General features: G+C 42.4%; 1 protein-coding gene across 8 annotated transcripts in view; it reads right to left on the bottom strand.

The window, feature by feature from the left end:
- LOC128094942 (zinc finger protein 60-like) overlaps nucleotides 1-20,179 on the bottom strand; it is a 70,275-nt gene that overhangs the window by 26,907 nt on the left and 23,189 nt on the right. For 2 of the 8 annotated variants that reach the window (XM_052713551.1, XM_052713556.1), the window contains exon 1: nucleotides 6,179-6,381. The exons of 1 other annotated variant lie outside the window; for it this stretch is intronic. The gene's annotated coding sequence lies outside the window, so the exon portion shown is untranslated. Of the gene's footprint in view, nucleotides 1-5,676; nucleotides 6,105-6,178; nucleotides 6,383-20,179 lie in introns of those variants that run through there. 5 more of the 8 variants (XM_052713557.1, XM_052713558.1, XM_052713552.1 and 2 more) reach the window with 3 other exon arrangements.

Here is a 20,179-nt window from a genome sequence, read left to right as displayed (position 1 = left end):
GCATTGGCAAAGGAGACAACTTCCTGGACAGAACATCAATTGTTCAGGCACTAACGTCAACAATAAATAAATGGGACCTCACGAAACTGAAAAGCTTCTGTAAGGCAAAAGACACTGTCAATAGGACAAAATGGCAACCTACAGAATGGGAAAAGATCTTTACTAACCCCACATCTGACAGAGGGCTGATTTTCCAAAATATATCAAGGACTAACGAAACTAGACACCAACAAACCAAATGATCCAATTAGAAAACAGGGTATAGATCTAAATAGAGAATTCTCAACAGAAGAATCTCAAATGGCAGAGAAACACTTGAGATGTTCAAGATCCTTAGCCATCAGGGAAATGTAAATAAACGACTCTGAGATTCCATCTTACACCTGTCAGAATGGCTAAGATCAAAAACACAAGTGACAGCTCATGCTGGAGAGGGTTTGGAGCAAGAGAAACACTCCTCCACCTCCACTGCTAGTGGGTGTTCAAACTTGTATGGCTGTACACCTTAGAAATCAATATGGTGGTTTCTCTGAAAATTGGAACTCGATCTACCTCAAGACCCAGCTACACCACTATTGATCATATACCCAAAGGATGCTCTACCTTACCACAAGGATACTTTATCAACTATCTTCATAAAAGCTTTATTTGTAATAGCAAGAACCTGGAAAAATCTAGATGTCCATCAGCCAAAGAATGGATAAAGAAAATGTGGTACATTTACACAATGGAGTATTACTCAGCTGTTAAAAGCAATGGCATCATGAAATTTGCAGGCAAATGGATGGAACTAGAAAATATCACCCTGAGTGAGGTAACCCAGACTCCCAAAGATAAACATACCATGTACTCACTTAAATAAAGTCACAAAATAAAGGATAACCATACTACAATCCACAGACCCATGATTTTTATGAAGATAATTAGGTACAAAACATTCTGTCACAGGATGTGAGTATGATTTGTTTCATTTTTTCCATAATTATGGGATATTTTGCCCAAAATAATATTAAATTCATTCCAGGAGTCCTAAGCCTTAATTCTGTAATCGGGTTTCTCAATCTCAGCATGTTGACATAATTATTCTGTGTTGGGGTGTGCGGGAGGACTATGTTGTGCTCTGTACAACCTTCAGCAGCATCAACCTCTACTCACAAGATCCGAGAAGCACACACATCCTCAGAACTCCCTACAATGTTGGCCTCCCTACAATGCAGCCATCACCAAATGGGGAACCAGTGCTCTAAATCAACAGGCCTAAGCCTTGGTTTAATACACTTTGAAACTGTTTGCTTCCTCCATTTCCCATGCTGAGATTACAGGCATGCACCACCATGCCCAACTCCCAAGTACATATTTGATAATCTTATAAAATTAAACATTTTTGTCTCCCCACAAAATTCACGTACAAATTTTCCTTCTTTCTTAATTCTTCCTTCCCTCTTGACTCTGGATACACCAGGCTAGCTAGCCTTTCAGGGATTCTCTTATCTCTCCCTCCCATCTTGCAGTAGTAGGGCTGGGATTAGAGACATGCAATTCTGCATCTGGCATTGCAGAGTTTCATGCTTGCAAGCACTGTACCCATTGAGCCATCACCCCAGCCCACATTTATACATGTCTGTGATAGTTCAGTGTGTGACCTCATGATATTTACAACTGTCTATGTTTCATGAAGCTTGTGATCCTGAAGGCCAATAGGAAGTCCTGCTAGTGGTGGTGACATAGGTCTATATTTCCAGCACTGGGCACACAGAAGAAGGAGGCTTGCTTAAAGTCCCAGGCTAGCCTCTGTAATCAGTGGCACTGGCAAAACTTGAATATTAACATTCAGGAGAATGACACTAGACCTTCAGTCACACCACATGCAAAGTCAACTCAAAACAGATTAAAATTTAAGAACTGAAACTGACACTACTAGAAAAAAATATACAGGAAAGCCTCCATGACACTGGACGTTTTGGGTAGCACTGTAAAAACACAAGCAACAAAAGAAAAATGGGCAAATCAAACTAAAAACTTTACACATCAGAGGAAACAACCAGGAGTAGAGGGATAGTGTAGAGAATGGGAGAGAATATTTGCAAACTGTACCTCTGACAAGGAGTTAACATCTAAACTCCTTCACAGCAAAGGAACGCAGAAAATTCAGGGACAAGGACACACGCTAATTAAGAAAGAGGAGAACACGGAAATAGACATTTCCCCACATGGAACATCAATGTGGCCTATTAGAGGTACATGAAAAATAAGCATAGGAGAGATACACATTAAAATCACAATGAGAGGCCTCCTCACGCCTTGTAAGACAGTCAATTACCAGGGGGCTGGAGAGATAGAGGGCCAGTGGTTTAGAAGACTTGTTGCTCTTGCAGAGGACCTGGGTTCAATTCCCAGCACCCACATGGTGGCTCATAACTGTCATTACAGGGGATTTAACATCCTCTTCTGGTCTCCTTGGGTAGCAGACATGCACATGGTGCACATACAGACATTCAGGCAAAACACTCACAAGTATTAAAAAATGAAATAAATAAATCTTTTAAAAGAAGTGTCCATTATTAGAAAGAAAAGATAACGGGGGGGGGGGGATGTGGTGGAAAAAGCACATTACTGGAGGGAATGTAAATTAATACAGTCATTATAGAAAACAATACTGTGGATCATCAAACAATTATAATTAGAACTGTGACATGATCCATCCTTCATATTACTGAGTAGAGACATACAAGGGAAATCAAATCAGTACCTCAAAGAGACATTTACACTCTCACATTTATTCCAGAATAATTTACATATCTGTGATATGCCATCCTACCAAAGGATGAATGGACAAAGCAAATCCAGAATGAGGTTCACAGACACAGTGCAACAATACCCAACCGTTTACTACAATATGGGTGAACATGGAGGAAAACAAGGGAAATAAGCTAAAGACAAAAAGACAAATGGTAGGGCTGGAGAGATGGCTCAGAGGCTAAGAGCTGGTATGGCTTTTCCAGGGTCAGGAGTTCAATTCCCTGACAGCTCACAATGCCTGGAACTCCAGCTCTAGTGGATCCTATTCATCTGGTCTCTGAGGGTACCTGTGCTCATGTACGTATAACCCCACACACAGAACTTAGAAAAATAATTAGTCTTTAACAAAAAGACACATATCTACCATCTCACTCATGCTGAATCTGAAAATGTTCTATCACAAGAATAAGTTAAATGGTGGGTAATGGGGGGTGTGAGTGGCTGAGGTAATGGAGGTGTGAGTGGCTGAGGTAATGGAGGTGTGAGTGGCTGAGGTAAGGGGGGTGTGCATGGCTGAGGTAAGGGGGGTGTGAGTGGCTGAGGTAATGGAGGTGTGAGTGGCTGAGGTAATGGAGGTGTGAGTGGCTGAGGTAATGGAGGTGTGAGTGGCTGAGGTAATGGGGGTGTGAGTGGCTGAGGTAATGGAGGTGTGAGTGGCTGAGGTAATGGAGTGTGAGTGGTTGAGGTAATGGGAGTGTGAGTGGTTGAGGTAATGGAGGTGTGAGTGGCTGAGGTAATGGAGTGTGAGTGGTGTGAGTGGCTGAGGTAATGGGGGTGTGAGTGGCTGAAGTAATGGGGGTGTGAATGGCTGAGGTAATGGGGTGTGAGTGGCTGAGGTAATGGAGGTGTGAGTAGCTGAGGTAATGGAGGTGTGAGTGGCTGAGGTAATGGAGGTGTGAGTGGCTGAGGTAACAGAGGTGTGAGTGGCTGAGGTAAAGGAGGTGTGAGTGGCTGAGGTAATGGAGGTGTGAGTGGCTGAGGTAAAGGAGGTGTGAGTGGCTGAGGTAAAGGAGGTGTGAGTGGCTGAGGTAATGGAGGTGTGAGTGGCTGAGGTAATTGGGGTGTGAGTGGCTGAGCTAATGGAGGTGTGAGTGGCTGAGGTAATGGAGGTGTGAGTGGCTGAGGTAATGGAGGTGTGAGTGGCTGAGGTAAGGGAGGTGTGAGTGGCTGAGGTAAGGGAGGTGTGAGTGGCTGAGGTAATGGAGGTGTGAGTGGCTGAGGTAAGGGAGGGTGTGAGTGGCTGAGGTAAGGGAGGTGTGAGTGGCTGAGGTAATGGAGTGTGAGTGGCTGAGGTAATGGAGTGTGAGTGGCTGAGGTAATGGAGGTGTGAGTGGCTGAGGTAATGGAGTGTGAGTGGCTGAGGTAATGGAGGTGTGAGTGGCTGAGGCGGGATGTGCAACATCGTGGTTGAGAGTGGGAAATGTAGATCCATAAGGGAGTTGGGAAGATGCTGATCAAGGACTACTCAAGTACAGCTCCACAACCCAAGTTCCAGATACATCATGCAGCACAGTGACTATGATTAATGGTTCTGAAAGACTCAGAGAGTAGACGTTAAGTGTGCTCACCAAAAATTGTGACAGGTAGATTTAGACATCCCAAAGGACATAAAGACTCCAAAGTATGTATCATTGCCACAAAATTCAAAACATTTAATCTGAAAATTTAAAGAATTCTTCTGTACATCAGTACATTCACTTTCTTTTACTTCTTTTTTTTTTTTTTTTTTTTTTGGTTTTTTGAGACAGGGTTTCTCTGTGTAGTACTTCTTATTTTTGAGACAAGGTCTCACTGTGTAGCCCTGCTAGCTTGGAACTTGCTATGTAGACCAAATTGACTGTGAACTCACAGAGGTCCTGCTGCTTTGGCTTCTCAAGTGCTGAGATTCAAGGGTATACCAGAAAGCCTTTTTTTTTTTTTTTTTTTTGATCATTGTTTTAAAAATACAACCAGTAATTATGTTATTTCTAACACTCCCTTTTACTACAGAAAACCCAAAATAATCACATAAAGCAACAACCAAAACATATCAGGCCCTTATTATACAGCTGGCATTGCACTAACAGGCTTTACAACAGTCACCCTATGGTACATGACAAGGCTAGATAGCCTTAAGAGGACAGAATCAAGACTCCAACCCGGATACCACAGATCCACATCCCCACATTCAACCACAGCACTGCTCGTCTGGATCTGGCCAATATTACCCGTTTCCACACACAGACACCCTGAAAATCACTAGCTCTCAAAGATACCAAATTTAGTGCTATTACTTTTCCACTCCTCAAATCCTCATGAGTGAACAGAAATCACCTACCACCCCCCAATTCTCCCCTGCTTTGAAAGGAAGGCCTTTAAAGATCAATGGCCACTTAATGTGTGATGTCATCAAAACAGCAATTTAGGAACTCAGGGGTTTGAAAGCGCTAATGTTAACTCTGGAGGGTCCCATCTATAACATCAGGGAGTGATTTGTACAGAGAAGATGTTAGTGATCTCTAACAGAATTATGTGAATATTAAGTGGAAAGAGAAGGGATAGTGTAAGGACCAAAATGGGGAAGTTATCAATTGGCATGTCCTCCTTCATGTAAGCAGTTCTATATTCTTTTTTAAAAAATTCTTCTCTCATATATCATATATCAACCGCGGTTTCCACTCCCTCCTACCCTGCGGGTCCCTGGTCCCAACCTCCCACCCACTCCTCTTGTCCCTTCAGAAAAGGAAGGCCTCCCGGGGAAATCAATCCAACATGGCATATCAAGTTGCAATAAGACTAGACACCTCTCCTCGAATTAAAGTGGACAGGACGGGGAGACAATTCCATATTCTAAAACTACAACCTCGTTCCTCACACCGAACGAAAGAGCAAACTCACTCTCGAATCTTAGATGTGTAGCAATAATGTTGGCACTCTTCTCCAGGCCCTCGTTTGAATAGCGGCAGACTCGGGAGCCCGAGCAAGCAGGAGATCCCAGGCTGTGCATCCGAGTGAGCACTCTCCTTCACTTCCCACAACACCCACGATGGCTAGAGCTCCCAGAAAGTTCTGGACTCAACAAGCAGCTGCCCTCCTAGGCGACCCTCGGGGGCGCTTCCGGCCTCAAATGCTCGCCCCGAGCTCAAGTCTGGACCTCAGGGAAAGCTTCCCTCAGACTCCGTCCCTGACCTCTCGGTACTGAAGCCTGGTCCTCTGCTTCAGCCCCTGTGGCCGTGAGAGAAAGCAGGAGCAGAGAGAGGCTAGCACAGTGACCCAGACAACGCAGAGTGTTCGAGGTGTACACACACGCACGTCACTGTCTCTACACACTCACACACATGATGGTGATCCACCCACCCCACCCCACCGTCCACACCCAGCCCGCTGTCTCCCGCCTTACTCGGTGGAGAATTACGCCAAACAGCAATTTCTTACTCCCACCAGAAAGCCAGGAGCTTCCGCAGTAGCGAGACCATCAGTTACTTCCGGTGCGGTGGGCCCTGGGAAATAGAGTCTTTTGAGGCTTTATCCCGGGAAACCCTACCGCTTAGAGAAATCTCAGCATGCAGCTTGGGCAGCCCATCTGGGAGCTGCGCCCGGTGGTTTGTAGGAGTTCCCACGGGTTGCACACTTAATGCGTAAGCTCCGGGTGTTCTCCAAACGTACTTCCGGGTTCTTCTGGTAATGTGTTTTCGCTCCTATGGAATGTACAGACGAGCCTAAAGGTTTGGTTTTTTTTTTTGAGACAGGATTTCTTTGTGTAGCCCTGGTTGTCCTGGAACTCCTTTTGTAGACCAGGCTGTCCTCGAACTCACGTAGATCTGCCTGCCGCTGCCACCCGAGTGTTGGAGTTAAAGTTGTGAGCCACCAACGCCCGGGTGAACCCAAGTTGAAAGTGCAGAATTGGAGTAAAATCAGATCGAGACATAACTGCTTTGATTACGCTTTCCCTGAGTCCCACTGCAGAAGGATTCCACCTCTCTGTGCGATGGTAGGGACTATGATACATTTCAAAAGACAGAACTACAGAATTGTTTGGTTTTAAACGTGGAGAGGATGGGCAGGTTACATCAGAGACTTCAGAGAGCCATGTGTGCTGGACCCTTCCTGGGTTCACTGTCCCTGCTGTCTAGATAGGAAAATGTGACTGAGGACCACATCGATTTCTATTGATAGAACAGTCCATTAGACAGTTCTGTCGAACCTCCCATGTTGAAGGATGAGTGAGTGACTAGCACGTGAGTGTCCTAAACACATACAAATGTTCACTTCGCTTTTGTAGAAATAAACCTACTTCTGTTGTAAGGTGACACGAACGAACTTTCAAAATCTCTTTTGTTGTTTCTTATATTTACACAAACTTCTTTTTATTCCAGAACGTGATAGAAAACGAATGTCAAGGGAATAGAGGACCCTTGTAATACCACTAATCGAATTAAATGTATTATAAATGATCTCAACCTAAAGTATAAAGTATAGATTGTCAGATTAGGTTTTAAAACAAGCAGACTCAACCACGTGTTAACTACAGAAAATATGTTAAAGGTAAGTACTCTAGCAGATTAAAGTGACCATCCTAACAATAGTCAAAAGAAGACTTAATCAACAAGGCAGGCCAGGCAGTGGTGGTGCATACCTTTAATCCCAGCACTCAGGAGACAGAGGCAGGTGATTGGGTGGCTCGCTGTGAGTTCAAGGATAGCCTGGTCTACAGAGTGAGTTCCAGGACAGCCAGAACTGTTACACAGAGAAACCCTGTCTCGAAAAACAAAATAAAACAAACAAACAAAAAAATCAAGGCAGATTCAGGGACAAAGAACATTGCCAGTGATAATAAAGAGGGCAATTCATCTAGTGAAAATAAACTTGGCTGGGCGTGCCACTTATTCCAGGCAATGGGGAGGCAGAGACAGGTGGATGTCTGTGAGACTGAGGCCATGTAGGACTATCTACTGAAATCCTATCTAGAAAACTAAAATAAACCTATAGTATAATCCTAACAGCAAAGCTTCAAAACATGAAGGAGCAAAAATGCCTGCTATAGTAATAAGGAATGATAGCTAACTCCATAATCACATTCAAATGATTTCTCAATAATTGATAAATCAAAACCAGAAAGCATACCAACTGTGAATGCTGTCAGAATCAAAATTGAGATAATTAAATTTTATTGGAATTAGGGGGCTTTGAAGGGAGCCCTTTCTTGTACACACAACTATGGCAGAGATGCCCATTACCTGGAGATAATTCTGTTGAAAGCTTAGGCTTTTTTGAGAAACATTAATACTTTCTATATTTCTACACCATTTTTTTGGGGGGGGGCTTTTCGAGACAGGGTTTCTCTGTGTAGTTTTGGTGCCTGTCCTGGATCTCTCTCTGTAGACCAGGCTGGCCTCGAACTCACAGAGATCCACCTGGCTCTGCCTCTGAGTGTTGGGATTAAAGGCGTGCACCACTGCCACCCGGCCACCAATTTTAAAAATTAAAGACTTCGTCTATTTTAAGATAGTCCACGGGCTGATTGTCCGAGTGGAGACTGCAGGTAGGGGTGCCCATCCAGACCCAGCTGACGGCTTCTGCAAAGCTTTCTGTTTTGCTCTTTCACTGGATTTGGGGTCATTTATAAACATTCTTAGTTTCCTGTCATGCCAGTGTCTCCCAGTCTTCCTTTCTCTCTACAGAGTCATTTCGCTTGGTCTGGTCCATCTTTCCTGTGTTCACAGTCTTTCCTTACTGCTATTGCATGTCACTCATGGAAAAATTAGATAATTGCCTCCCCTTTTCTCTACAGCTGCTGTGTGCAATTTGGGGGAGCTGAATACATAACAATGAAGATTAGTGTGTGCCATAAATATTTCATTCCCGCTGTGGTTCTGCCCGCCAGATCCCGGCTCAGCTCTCAGCTCTCAGCCCCTTTGTCTCCCGTTCTGTGTGTGCATGTCGTCAGTTCTCAAACAAAGATGCTTCTGTATCTCTTTTGAAATATTCTTCTCTCCTGCTCTACAAGCGGTCATAGCCTTGTGTTGAGAAGCCCCTCCATTCCGTTCCACTTTCCTGATGGGTTCTCACTTCACACCTACCCTCTTCTAGATCTCTGTTGTGTGAGTGAGCCACCTCTCTCCACAGGATCATTGACTTCCATACTTGTCATATTCTTATGTGGGTTCTGTTGTTTCTTTTGTGTAGTTTTTATTTGGTTTGCTTTGGTTGTTTTGTTTTTTGAGACAAGTTTTCTCTGTGTGGACCTGGCTGTCCTGGAAGTTATTCTGTAGACCAGGCTCGACTTGAACTCAGAGATCAGCCTGCCTCTATCCGGAGTGCTGTGATTAAAGGCGTGCACCACCACCTCCCAGCTGCATCTTCTGTTTTGAATAATGTCAGGCAGCAATCTAGTGAATATTGAGCATGCCTACTGTGACTGATGAGCCTGAGTTGCTGCCTTTCTTCCCATCAGTGCTGAACTCTTTCTGAGTCCCCTGACGTTCTGGACAGCCTGCGACAGGCTTCACTGAGTGCTTTATTCTCTTTCTTTTTTCTTTCTTCAGTTTTCATGTGTGTACAGTGTTTACCTATGTGTGAGGAGTGGCGTGCATGCAGATGAGCACAAGCAAGAGACCAATAATACAAGGGAAAAAATCCCCAAACAATGCAAAACAAAACAAAAAGTTCACAAAAATACCATTGAATTTATTTTGTGTTAGCCAGCTACTTCTGGGCACGTGGACTGCCCTGGGGTATGGTTGGTATACCCAGTGAGACTCCATTGGTGAAAACTGATTTTTCCTTTGCCAACAGGTATCAGTTATAGATAGTTCATTGGTTAGGGGTGGGAGTCTGTGTCCACTTTTCCCTATCAGTGTTGAGATGAGGTCTGGTTGAACCTATGCAGGCCGTGTGTGTGCTGCACGGACTCAGTCCTGTTGTGTCTGGAGGACACTGTTTCCTTGGAGCCACCCATCCCGTCCGGCTACAGTCCTTCTGCCTCCTCTGCTGCATAGATCCATGAGCCTTGAGGGTTTCTTGTGTTTTTGTTTGCTTATTTTGCTTTTCTTTCCCAGGCTAGCCTGGAACTCATTACATGTAACCCAGGCTTGCCTTAACTTTCTGGCAATTCTCCTGCCTCAGCCTCTCAGATTCTGGAATTAGAGGCAAGAGCCACCACACCTAGCTTCGAACTTTAAAAGAAGGGGTCTCTGAATTGTATTGGCATGCAGAACTTTTCTTCTGGACACTAGCCCCCGCAGGGCTCTGCTGTTGCTGCTGGAACAAAGGCAGAGTCGGGTGCGTCATCTCAAGTCCTTCCATTTTAACTCTCGGTGTCCTGGGCCCCAACCCCTGTAGGGAGTCCAGGACAACTTTCCTTCCAGTCACTTCCGGCAGCATCCTGGGGCAGGCTCTGGAAACTCAGTTAACTTGGACAATTAGTGTGCTGAGAAAAAGTTGTCAGGGGACTTTTCTTGTAGACCTTGACACTGAGGGCAGAAATAACACAATGATCACAGGTCCAGAGAGACAAAGTTGGGGAAGCAGTACCTATAACCGAGGGCTCATCATTCCCTCCAGTGATGAGTCTGGTAGCCCAGGCCTGGCTGCCTGGAACAGAGGTGTGTTCAGATTTGTGGGGGAGCATGCTTGTAACCCCAATGCTTGGGAGGTCGAGGTGATAAGATCAGTAGCTCAAAGTCATTCTCATCTACATAACGCATTGGAGAGCCTGCATTACACGAGTTATAACCTTAAAGGAAGAAAGCAAGGAAGGAAGGAAAGAAGGAATGAGGGAAAGACAGGAAGAGAGAGATACTGACAGACAGACAGACAGACGGACAGACAGAGGAATAGTCTGGAAAGGAAAGTTTGACACCCAGAGATGAGCATTTGCACAGTGTCCTGACCTCAGTGCATCTCAGAAGACTCTGCGGGAGTCCTAGTAGTGCCTGGCTCTGATGCTCTGGGAAGTTCTCCAAAATGGCAGTCTCTTCTTAGCAATTCACCTGCAATGTCTCCTTGGTTCCTTCCCCGTGTTAGTTGCCTGTGAATTCTTTGATTTGTTCTTAGACATTCTTAACTCATGTAATCAAGATGAACTCAACACAACGTAAGAATAATTGTAGGGCCGGTGTCCAGAATATATGTTTCTTTTTTTATTACCTTTATTTTGTGTATGTGTGTGTGGCAGGGGAGTGTATAGCATTTGGCTATCAGAAGACAACTTGTGGGAATCAGAGCTTATGTTACACCATGTGAGTCTGGGGATCCAACTCAGTTGGTCAGGCATGGCACCAAGACTATTTAGCTGCTGAGCCATATCCCAGCCCCAGAATATCTTAAATACATATTAAGGTCTTCTGCTTCCACTGGCCCTTACCTGGATGATGATACATAAAGTGTGGAGACATGCCCCAGATGTCCATGAACCTGAATTCAATAAGCCTTGCCATTCATTTATATGTAAAAGTTCTGTGTGGGCCAGGAGTGAAAATATCAACATTTGTGAAGCTTCCTTAGAGTCAATGGCCTGGGGAATGTCAGAGAATGTCACATTATTGTCGATTCCAATTCAAATCAATGTAACAGCCCCTGGAATAAATGCAGGCCTCCTTACCATAAATGCATGTGTGCTTTTTGACATCATCAGATCTCAGACCTATTTTGCAATAGTATTTATTCTTAGGTCTAAGTGTGGGACTCTGATATTTGACACTGACTGGATACCAGCTACTATTAAACATATGCACCTGGTCATGGACACTGTGTTCCAGAGAGTCTAAAAGTCCGGAAACAAAGAGATTGGAACAGGGTAGAGCTGGCACAGGGTCAGTGGTTTGCACAGGATCACTGGGCAGCCCAGGGTAAGTGGCTGGCACAGGCTACTTGCCAGCACAGCATCAAAGGGTGTAGTGATTTACTAAAATCTCGAAGAACTGAGTTTGTGGACATTGGGGAGGTGTCTCCACATTCTCTACAGCAGCCCATTCAAGGTCTGTCATCAGCCACAGAGCCCTCCTGTCCAGCTCATGGCTGCTGCTGTTCCTCTGTGTAGAAGAATATGGATCCTGCTTCTCCTTTTTTTTCTGTGTGTTGTTTTGGTTTTGCCTTGAAACTCTTCATAAGGTTGGATTTAGAATTCTCTTTATCCTTCCCAAATCATTCAAGTCACTTGACAGTTGTTTCATTTTCTTACTGAATGTTATGGGTCTGGCCTTGTTCAGAGATTCACCAGTCTGAACATTAAAGTTTTTTTAAATAAATAAGAGGCTTTATTAAAGTTACTTAACAATGCCACATCAAAGACTCAGAATTCTCTGGATGTGGCCCCAATCCATACAGGGCTAATAAAGGAAAAAATATGAAGTTGCACAGTTATAGCATATTGGGGTCCCAGTTAGGGAGTCATATCTTGCCTTTGTGTGAGCAGTGCCTAACTTCTACAGCAGTCATCTTGTAGATGCCTTGATCATCTGCAGCAAGCAAGCAGTTTTACAAAAGCAAAACTAGAGGTAAGTTCCCAGGACCCATTATCTTGCGAGAAAATAGAGTCAAAGCTTCCAAGAGACCCCTGTTGCTCATGCAGGATTTTTTTTTATCAGTTTTTATGGGCTCCACAACCTTTTGTCTACCATCAATCCCATCTTAACACTTTCCCTAGATTCCGTTTTGATGTTAAAACATCTTTATAATATACTGGCTGACCCAATTTAGCAGGGTTTTTTTCCCCACAATTCAATGTCTTTTCAGCAGCTGTTATCCCTGTTTCATAGCATTTACAAAATTTGAAGTTAGTAAACATTATGCAGTCTATCTTTGGAGAGCTTCATATGCCCCTTCTGTTTAGCAAGCATCTTCTTTAATGTGCAATTAGATCTTTCAACAATTGCTTGTCCTGTAGGACTATATGGTATCCCTGTAATGTATTTTATGTTGTAATTTGCAAAAAAAAGTTTCACTTTACTGGAAACATAATCAGGAGCATTATCAGTAGAGAAAATGGAAAGAGAAAGAACTAAAAAGGAAAATTTCCAATAGAAAAAGAGGAAAGAAAAGAAATTTTCCAAAAGAAGAAAGGAAAATGATTAATTGTGGACCTACCATACCACCCTATGATGGAATTGAGGAATGGTTGCCTAAGGGCATAAGAACACCCCCACAGGTGTTCCCAATCACTATACAGCAAATGCCTGCCAATAATCCATATCCTCAAGATTATGTTCAGATTAATTGGAGACCTATAGACATGGCAGATCTGAAAAGATTTAAAGAAGCAGTGGTGGCATATGGGATGCACTCACCCTATGTAAGACAGGTTTGAAATAACTGGGTTACTCAGAATAGAGTTATTCCACAAGACTGGAAGGACCTCATGGCAGCTATACCAGAAGCTGGTCCTCAATTACAATGGCTTGCTTGGTGGAGAGAGGAAGCAACAGCCATAGAACAGTGTAACCATACTAGAGGAGTGAATATAATAAAGGATCAATTATTAGGGAGGGTCTGTAAATAAATTGGTTGTGACTCTATGGGTTTGGTTCTGGGTTTCGGCACCAACAATGTAAGTAAATTTGTTGCAACAACTCTGGGGAAAGGTGTCCTGACTACCTGGGGAGTCAGGCAACACCTTGAGCTGCTTAGGACTGCTCTGACAGCTGGAACTGCAAGGAGACAGTTCAGCCCTGGAGGGTGAGGTATCCCAGACACCTTGAGCTGCTCAGAACAACAGCTCTGCCCTGAAGGTGTCCCAGACATCTGGAGCTGTTCAGCATAGCTCTGATGGCTGGAACTGCAAAGAAGCAGCCCAACCCTGGAAGGAAAATTTTTCTGACTTCTCGTGAAAGTCAGACCTGGAACTCCTTCAGCAGGGAATGGTATCCTGACTGTTCAAGAAAGTCAGGGTATACCTGGGTGTGATGGGCGATGGTCTCCCTGCAGGATATAGGAATCCTGCTCCTCTCCTGGAGAGGTACTACAGCTGAGCTTTGCTCAGTCCCCACTTAAGGGAGCTTCCTAGCAGAGCTCTGCTTCTCTGGCCTAAGATGTTGCTTCTTTTGCTTCACTCTACAAAAGGGGAAACCCCTGCAGAAATGTACAATCTCCTCTGGCTCTTTTTCAGCTCTCTCTTGCTCTTTCCACTGAGGGACGTCTCAGCAAAGATCTTCTGTTCAGCTCCTTCTTGCTCTGCTCTTTCAGCTCCCCCTTTTTTTGTCCACTGAGGGATGTCTCAGCAAGGATCTTCTCTATGCCAGTGAATGAAGATCTTCACACCCAAAACTCTTTTGAGAAGTCCAAGAGAGTAGCTACCTCTACAGCCTTTTTTAAAAAACTGACCAGGCAGGGTGGTTTACAGAGGATGCCTTGGGGGATGGAGTCAACCAGAGGTTGACTTGGAGCCCAGGGTTCTACTGTCCTGCTCTGTGATTGGTTGATTTCACAAGTCAGTTGGCCAGGGGCAGAGATGCCTCTGATCTGACTGAGCCAACTATATTTCTTTCTGCCCTGACCTGAGCCATCTTTCCCTAGTTCTGGGCTCCAGGGACAGGGTGTGTTTTTTTAGCCAGTCCCTTTTCCCTACAGGGTCAGTATGCTGATTTACAAAGACAGGTACAGTTTGATAATGCCATTATTGTGCAGTGTTGTTTAGTGGCTTTAGTGGGATACAGGAGTCAGGGAAAAGAACTACCTCCTTCACAAAAATCGCACAAAGTGCAGGGAAGCCTACACTGACTTTTTTGCAAAGATTAACTTCAGCAGTGCACAGAGCAGTAGTTGATGCTGATGTCAGACAGGTTTTAATTGAATCTTTGACTTTTGGGAATGCTAATACAGAGTGTCAAAAGGTTATAAGGCCTTTGAAGACTCAGGGAGCTCCATTAGAGGAATGGATCAGAGCTACTGCTGATATTGGATCCACAGAATATAATGTTAATAAAACTGGACAAGCTTTAGCTAAAGGTCTTAGATCTCAGAATACAAGATTCTTTAACTGTGGAAAGTTGGGACATTTAAGGAAAGATTGTTATTATTTTGTTACTAAAAGGGATACCTCTTTGGAGAATAATCAGAATAGAAAGCCTCAAAGCCTCAACCCTCTTCCTTCCTTCCTTTTTTTTTTTTTTTTTTTTTTTGGTGAAAGGGTCCTTACTGAAGGGCTTTAGTGTTAGCATTCAGACCCACTGAGCATCCTGATGTCATCTTACATAAAGTCCTCTTTAAGAGAAAACCTTCTCTCTCTCTTCCTTCCTCTCTCTCTTCCTTCCTTTCTCACCATGAGGTAGTGCATGCCTTCTGCCTTCCTTTTCTCTCTCTTTTTCTTCTCCTCTCCTCAGACCCTGCCTGCTTTCTCTTTCTTCTGCCCCATTTCTATTAATAAAATTTCCCATGAAGGTGCCACGTTTTCATAGTATGAAGTCTCCTACTATTAATGTGTGAGGTTTGATGTAAGCTTTAGTAATGCTTCTTTTACAAATGTTGGTGCTCTCGAATTTGGGGCATAGATGTTCAGAATTGAGACATTATCTTGGTGGATTTTTCCTTTGATGAGTATGAAATGTCCTTTTCTATCTCTTTTGATTATTTTTGGTTTGAAGTCTATTTTGTTAGATATTAGGATAGCTACACCAACTTGCTTCTTAGGTCCACTTTCTGATATTTTACTCTGAGGTAATGTCTATCTTTGACATTGAGGTATGTTCCTTGTATGCAACAGAAGGATGGATCCTGTTTTTATACACATTCTGCTAGCCTATGTCTTATTGAATTGAGTTAATTGATATTGATATTAATAACCAGTGATTGTTAATTCCTGTTATTTTTTCAGAAATTTTTTATTCATTTTACATACCAATCACAGATCTCCCTCTTCCCTCCTCCCACCCCTCCAGCCTCTCCCCCAACCCACCACCCATTCCCACCTCCTTGTCACACAAGTCTTTCACTTGCTTAGAGTTACCCCAAGATATTTTATATTATTTATGGCTATTGTAAAGGGTGATGTTTCTCTGATTTCTTTCTCAGCCCATTTATTGTTTATATATAGGAGGACTACTGATTTTTTTAGTTAATCTTGTATCCTGCCACATTACTGAAGGTGTTTATCAGCTGTAGGAGTTACCTTGTAGAATTTTTGGGGTCACTTATGTATACTATCATATCATCTGCAAATAGCAAAAGTTTGACTTCTTCCTTTCCAATTTGAATTCCCTTGATCTCCTTTTGTTGTCTTATTGCTCTAGCTAGGACTTCAAGTACTATATTGAATAGATATGGGGAAAGTGGACAGCCTTGTCTTGTTGCTGATTTTAGTGGAATCGCTTTGAGTTTCTCTCCATTTAACTTGATGTTGGCTGTCAGCTTGCTGTAAATTGCCTTTATTATGTTTAGGTATGTACTTGTATTCCTGATCTCTCCAAGACCTTTATCATGAAGGGGTGTTGAATTTTGTCAAAGGCTTTTTCAGCATCTAATGAGATGATCATGTTTTTTTTTTCTTTCAGTTTGTTTATATGGTGTATTACATTGACAGATTTTCATATGTTGAACCATTCTTGCATCTCTGGGATGAAGCCTACTTGATCATGTTCTTGGATTTGGTTTGCCAGTATTTATTGAGTATTTTTACATCGATGTTCATGAGGGAGATTGGTCTGTAATTCTCTTTCTTCGTTGCATCTTTGTGTGGTTTGGATATCAGGGTAACTGTAGCCTCATAAAAAGAGTTTGGTTGTGTTCCTTCTGTTTCTATTGTGTGGAACAATTTGAAGAGTATTGGTATTAGCTCTTCTTTGAAAATCTGGTAGAATTCTGCACTGAATCAGTCTGGTCCTGGGCTTTTTTTGGTTGGGAGACTTTTAATGACTGTTTGTATTTCCTTAGGGGTTATAGGTCTATTTAAATGGTTTATCTGGTCTTGATTTAATTTTGGTATGTGGTACCTATCCAGAAAATTATCCATTTCTTTTAGATTTTCCAATTTTGTGGAGTACAGGTTTTTGAAGTATGACCTGATGATTCTCTGGATTTCCTCATTGTTGTTATGTCTCCCTTTTCATTTCTGATTTTGTTAATTTGGATGTGCTCTCTCTGCCTTTTGGTTAGTTTGGATAAGGGCTTGTCTATTTTGTTGATTTTCTCAAGGAACCAACTCTTTGTTTCATTGATTTTTTTGTATTGTTCTCTTTGTTTCTACTTTATTGATTTCAGCCCTCAATTTGATTATTTCCTGGCATCTATTCCTCCTGAGTGAGTTTGCTTCTTTTTGTTCTAGAGCTTTTAGGTGTACTGTTAAGTTGCTAGTGTGAGATTTCTCCAGCTTCTTTATGTGGGCATTTAGTGCTATGAATTTTCCTCTTAGCAATGCTTTCATAGTGTCCCATAAGTTTGGGTATGTAGTACATTCATTTTCATTGAATTCTAGGAAGTCTTTAATTTCTTTATTTCTTCCTTAACCCATTGGTGTTTCATTTGGGCATTATTCAGTTTCCATGCGATTGTAGGCTTTCTGTAATTTTTGTTGTTGTTGAAATCTAACTTTAAGCCATGGTGGTCCAATAAAATACAGGTTATTCTAATTTTTTGTATCTGTTGAGATTTGCTCTGCGACCGAGTATGTGGTTGATTTTTAGAGAAGGTTCCATGGGGTGCTGAGAAGAAGGTATATTCTTTTTTGTTAGGGTGGAATGTTCTGTAGATATCTATTAAGTCCATTTGAGTCATAACACCTGTTAGATCCCTTATTTCTCTGTTAAGTTTCTGTCTAGCAGTTCTGTCCATTGGTGAAAGTGGGGTGTTGAAGTCTCTCACTATTAATGTGTGGGGTTTGATGTGTGATTTAAACTTTAGCAATATTTCTTTTACATATGTGAGTGTCCTTGTATTTGGGACATAAATGTTCATAATGGAGACTTCATCTTGGTTTATTTTTCCTGTGATGAATATGTAATGTCCTTCCCGATCTCGTTTGATTGATTTTAGCTTGAAATCTATTTTGTTACATATTGAGATAGCTACACCAGCTTGCTTCTTAAGTCCAACAGTTTGGAAAGTCTCTTCCTAGCCTTTTACTCTGAGGTAGTGTCTGTCTTTGATGTTGAGGTGTGTTTCTTGTATGCAGCAGAAGGATGGATCCTGATTTCTTATCCATTCTGTTAGCCTGTGTCTTTTTATAGGTGAATTGAGTCCATTGATATTAAGAAATATTAATGACCAGTGATTGTTAATTCCTGTTATCTTTTGGTGGTAGTGTGTGTGTGTTTCTCTTCTTTGGGAATTGCTGCAGTGGGGTTATCTATTGCCTGTGTTTTCATGGGTGCATCTGACTTCCTTAGGTTGAAGTTTTTCTTCTAGTGCTTTCTGTAGGGCTAGATTTGTAGATAGATATTGTTTAAATCTGGTTTTATCTTGGAATGTCTTGTTTATTCTGTCTATGGTGATTGAAAGTTTTGCTTTTTATAGTAGTCTGGGATGGCATCTGTGGTCTCTTAGTGTCTGCATTGCATTTGTCCAGGACCTTCTGGCTTTCAAAAGTCTCCATTGAGAAGTCGGGTGTTATTTTGATGGGTCTGCCTTTATAGGTCACTTGGCCTTTTTCCTTTGCTTCTTTTAATAATATTTCTTTATTCTGTATGTTTAGTGATTTAATTATTATGTGGCAAGGGGACTTATTTTGAGGGGTCTAGTCTATTTGGTGCTCTATAAGCTTCTTGTATCTTCATAGGTATTTCCTTCTTTAGGTTGGGAAAGTTTTCTTCTATGATTTTTTTGAATATATTTTCTGTGGCTTTGAGTTGGTATTCTTCTTCTATCCCTATTATTCTTAGTTGGCCTTTTTATGATGTCCCAGATTTTTCTTTTGTGTTATGACTTTTTTGGCTTTGGTGTTTTCTTTGACTGACAAACCTATTTCCTCTATTGTATCTTCTATGCTAGTGATTCTCTCTTCCATCTCTTGTATTCTGTTGGTTATGCTTGCATTTGTAGTTCCTGTTTGTTTATTCAGATTTTCTATTTCCAGCATTCCCTCTGTTTGTGTCTTCTTCATTGTTTCTATTTCAATTTTCAGGTCTTGAACTGTTTCCTTCACATGTTTAATTGCTTTTTCATGGTTTTCTTGGATTTCTTTAAGGAATTTATTGATTTCTTCCAAATTTTGTTTGTCTTTTCCTCAATTTCTTTAAGGGAATTTTTCATTTCCTTTTTTTTTTTTTTTTTTCCCGAGACAGGGTTTCTCTGTGTAGCTTTGCGCCTTTCCTGGAACTCACTTGGTAGCCCAGGCTGGCCTCAAACTCACAGAGATCCACCGGCCTCTGCCTCCCAAGTGCTGGGATTAAAGGCATATGCCACCACCGCCCGGCTTTCATTTCCTCTTTAAAGGCCTTTATCATCTTCATAAGGTTATTTTTAAGGTTGCTTTCTTCTGCTTCTTCTATGTTGTGATGTTCAGGTCTTGCTGTTATAGAACTGCTAGGTTCTGGTGATGCCATAGTGCTCTTTATGTTATTATATGTATTTTTGCACTGGTCTACCCATCTCTTTTTCTAATAGGTGCAAGAGGTGCCTGTGTCTGAGCGAGCTGCTCTTGGTCCAATCTGTGCTTGCTTTATCTGTGTCTCAGGGGGCCACTCTGGGTCCAATCTTAGCCCTTTGTCTAATTGGAGCTGGTGGATTCTGTGTCTCAGAAAGCCATGCTTGGTCCCAAGAGAGTTCTTGGTCCAATTAGAGCTGGCAGATTCTGTGTCTGAGGAAGCCACTGGGATCACACAGGGATGGGTAGGTTTGGGGTAGGGTATGGGTCTTGTAGATTGCAGGGTCCAATAGGGGGTTTTGGTGGGGGAGCCTCCCCACAGGAGTCTTCTCTACTGACCAGTTACTGGGGCAGCGATGGGTAGGGGTTCCTGGGGACTGGTTGTGTCCTGTTATTTTTTGTTGGTGGTGGTGATTTTGTGTGTGTGTGTGTGTGTGTGTGTGTGTGTGTGTGTTTTCCTTCAATGGGAATTCAATGGGAATTGCTGCTGTGGGGTTATCTATTGTCTGTGTTGTTGTGGGTACAGCTAACTTCCTTGGGTTGGAGTTTTCCTTCTAGTACTTTCTACAGGGCTGGATTTGTGGATAGATATTGTTTACGTTTGACTTTTTCATGAAATATTTTGTTTTCTTCATGTACAATGATTGAAAGTTTTGCTGGGTATGGTAGTCTGAGCTGGCATTCATGTTCTTTTAGAGTCTGTTAAACATCTGTCCAGCCCCTTCCTAGCTTTAAGAGTCCCCATTGAAAAGTCACGTGTAATTCTGATAGGTCTGCCTTTATATGTTACTTGGCCTTTTTCCTTTGCAGCTTTTAATACTCCTTCTTTATATTCTGTACTTTCAGTATTTTGATTATTATGTGGTGAGGGGACATTTTTTTTCTGGTCCA

Source organism: Peromyscus californicus, unplaced genomic scaffold (assembly GCF_007827085.1).
Source record: "Peromyscus californicus insignis strain IS unplaced genomic scaffold, ASM782708v3 Scaffold_4__1_contigs__length_199733344, whole genome shotgun sequence".
In the NCBI taxonomy this organism is placed as follows: Eukaryota; Metazoa; Chordata; class Mammalia; order Rodentia; family Cricetidae; genus Peromyscus; species Peromyscus californicus.
The sequence above is the reverse complement of the archived record's forward strand: the minus strand, read 5'-3'. Positions and strand labels throughout refer to the sequence as shown.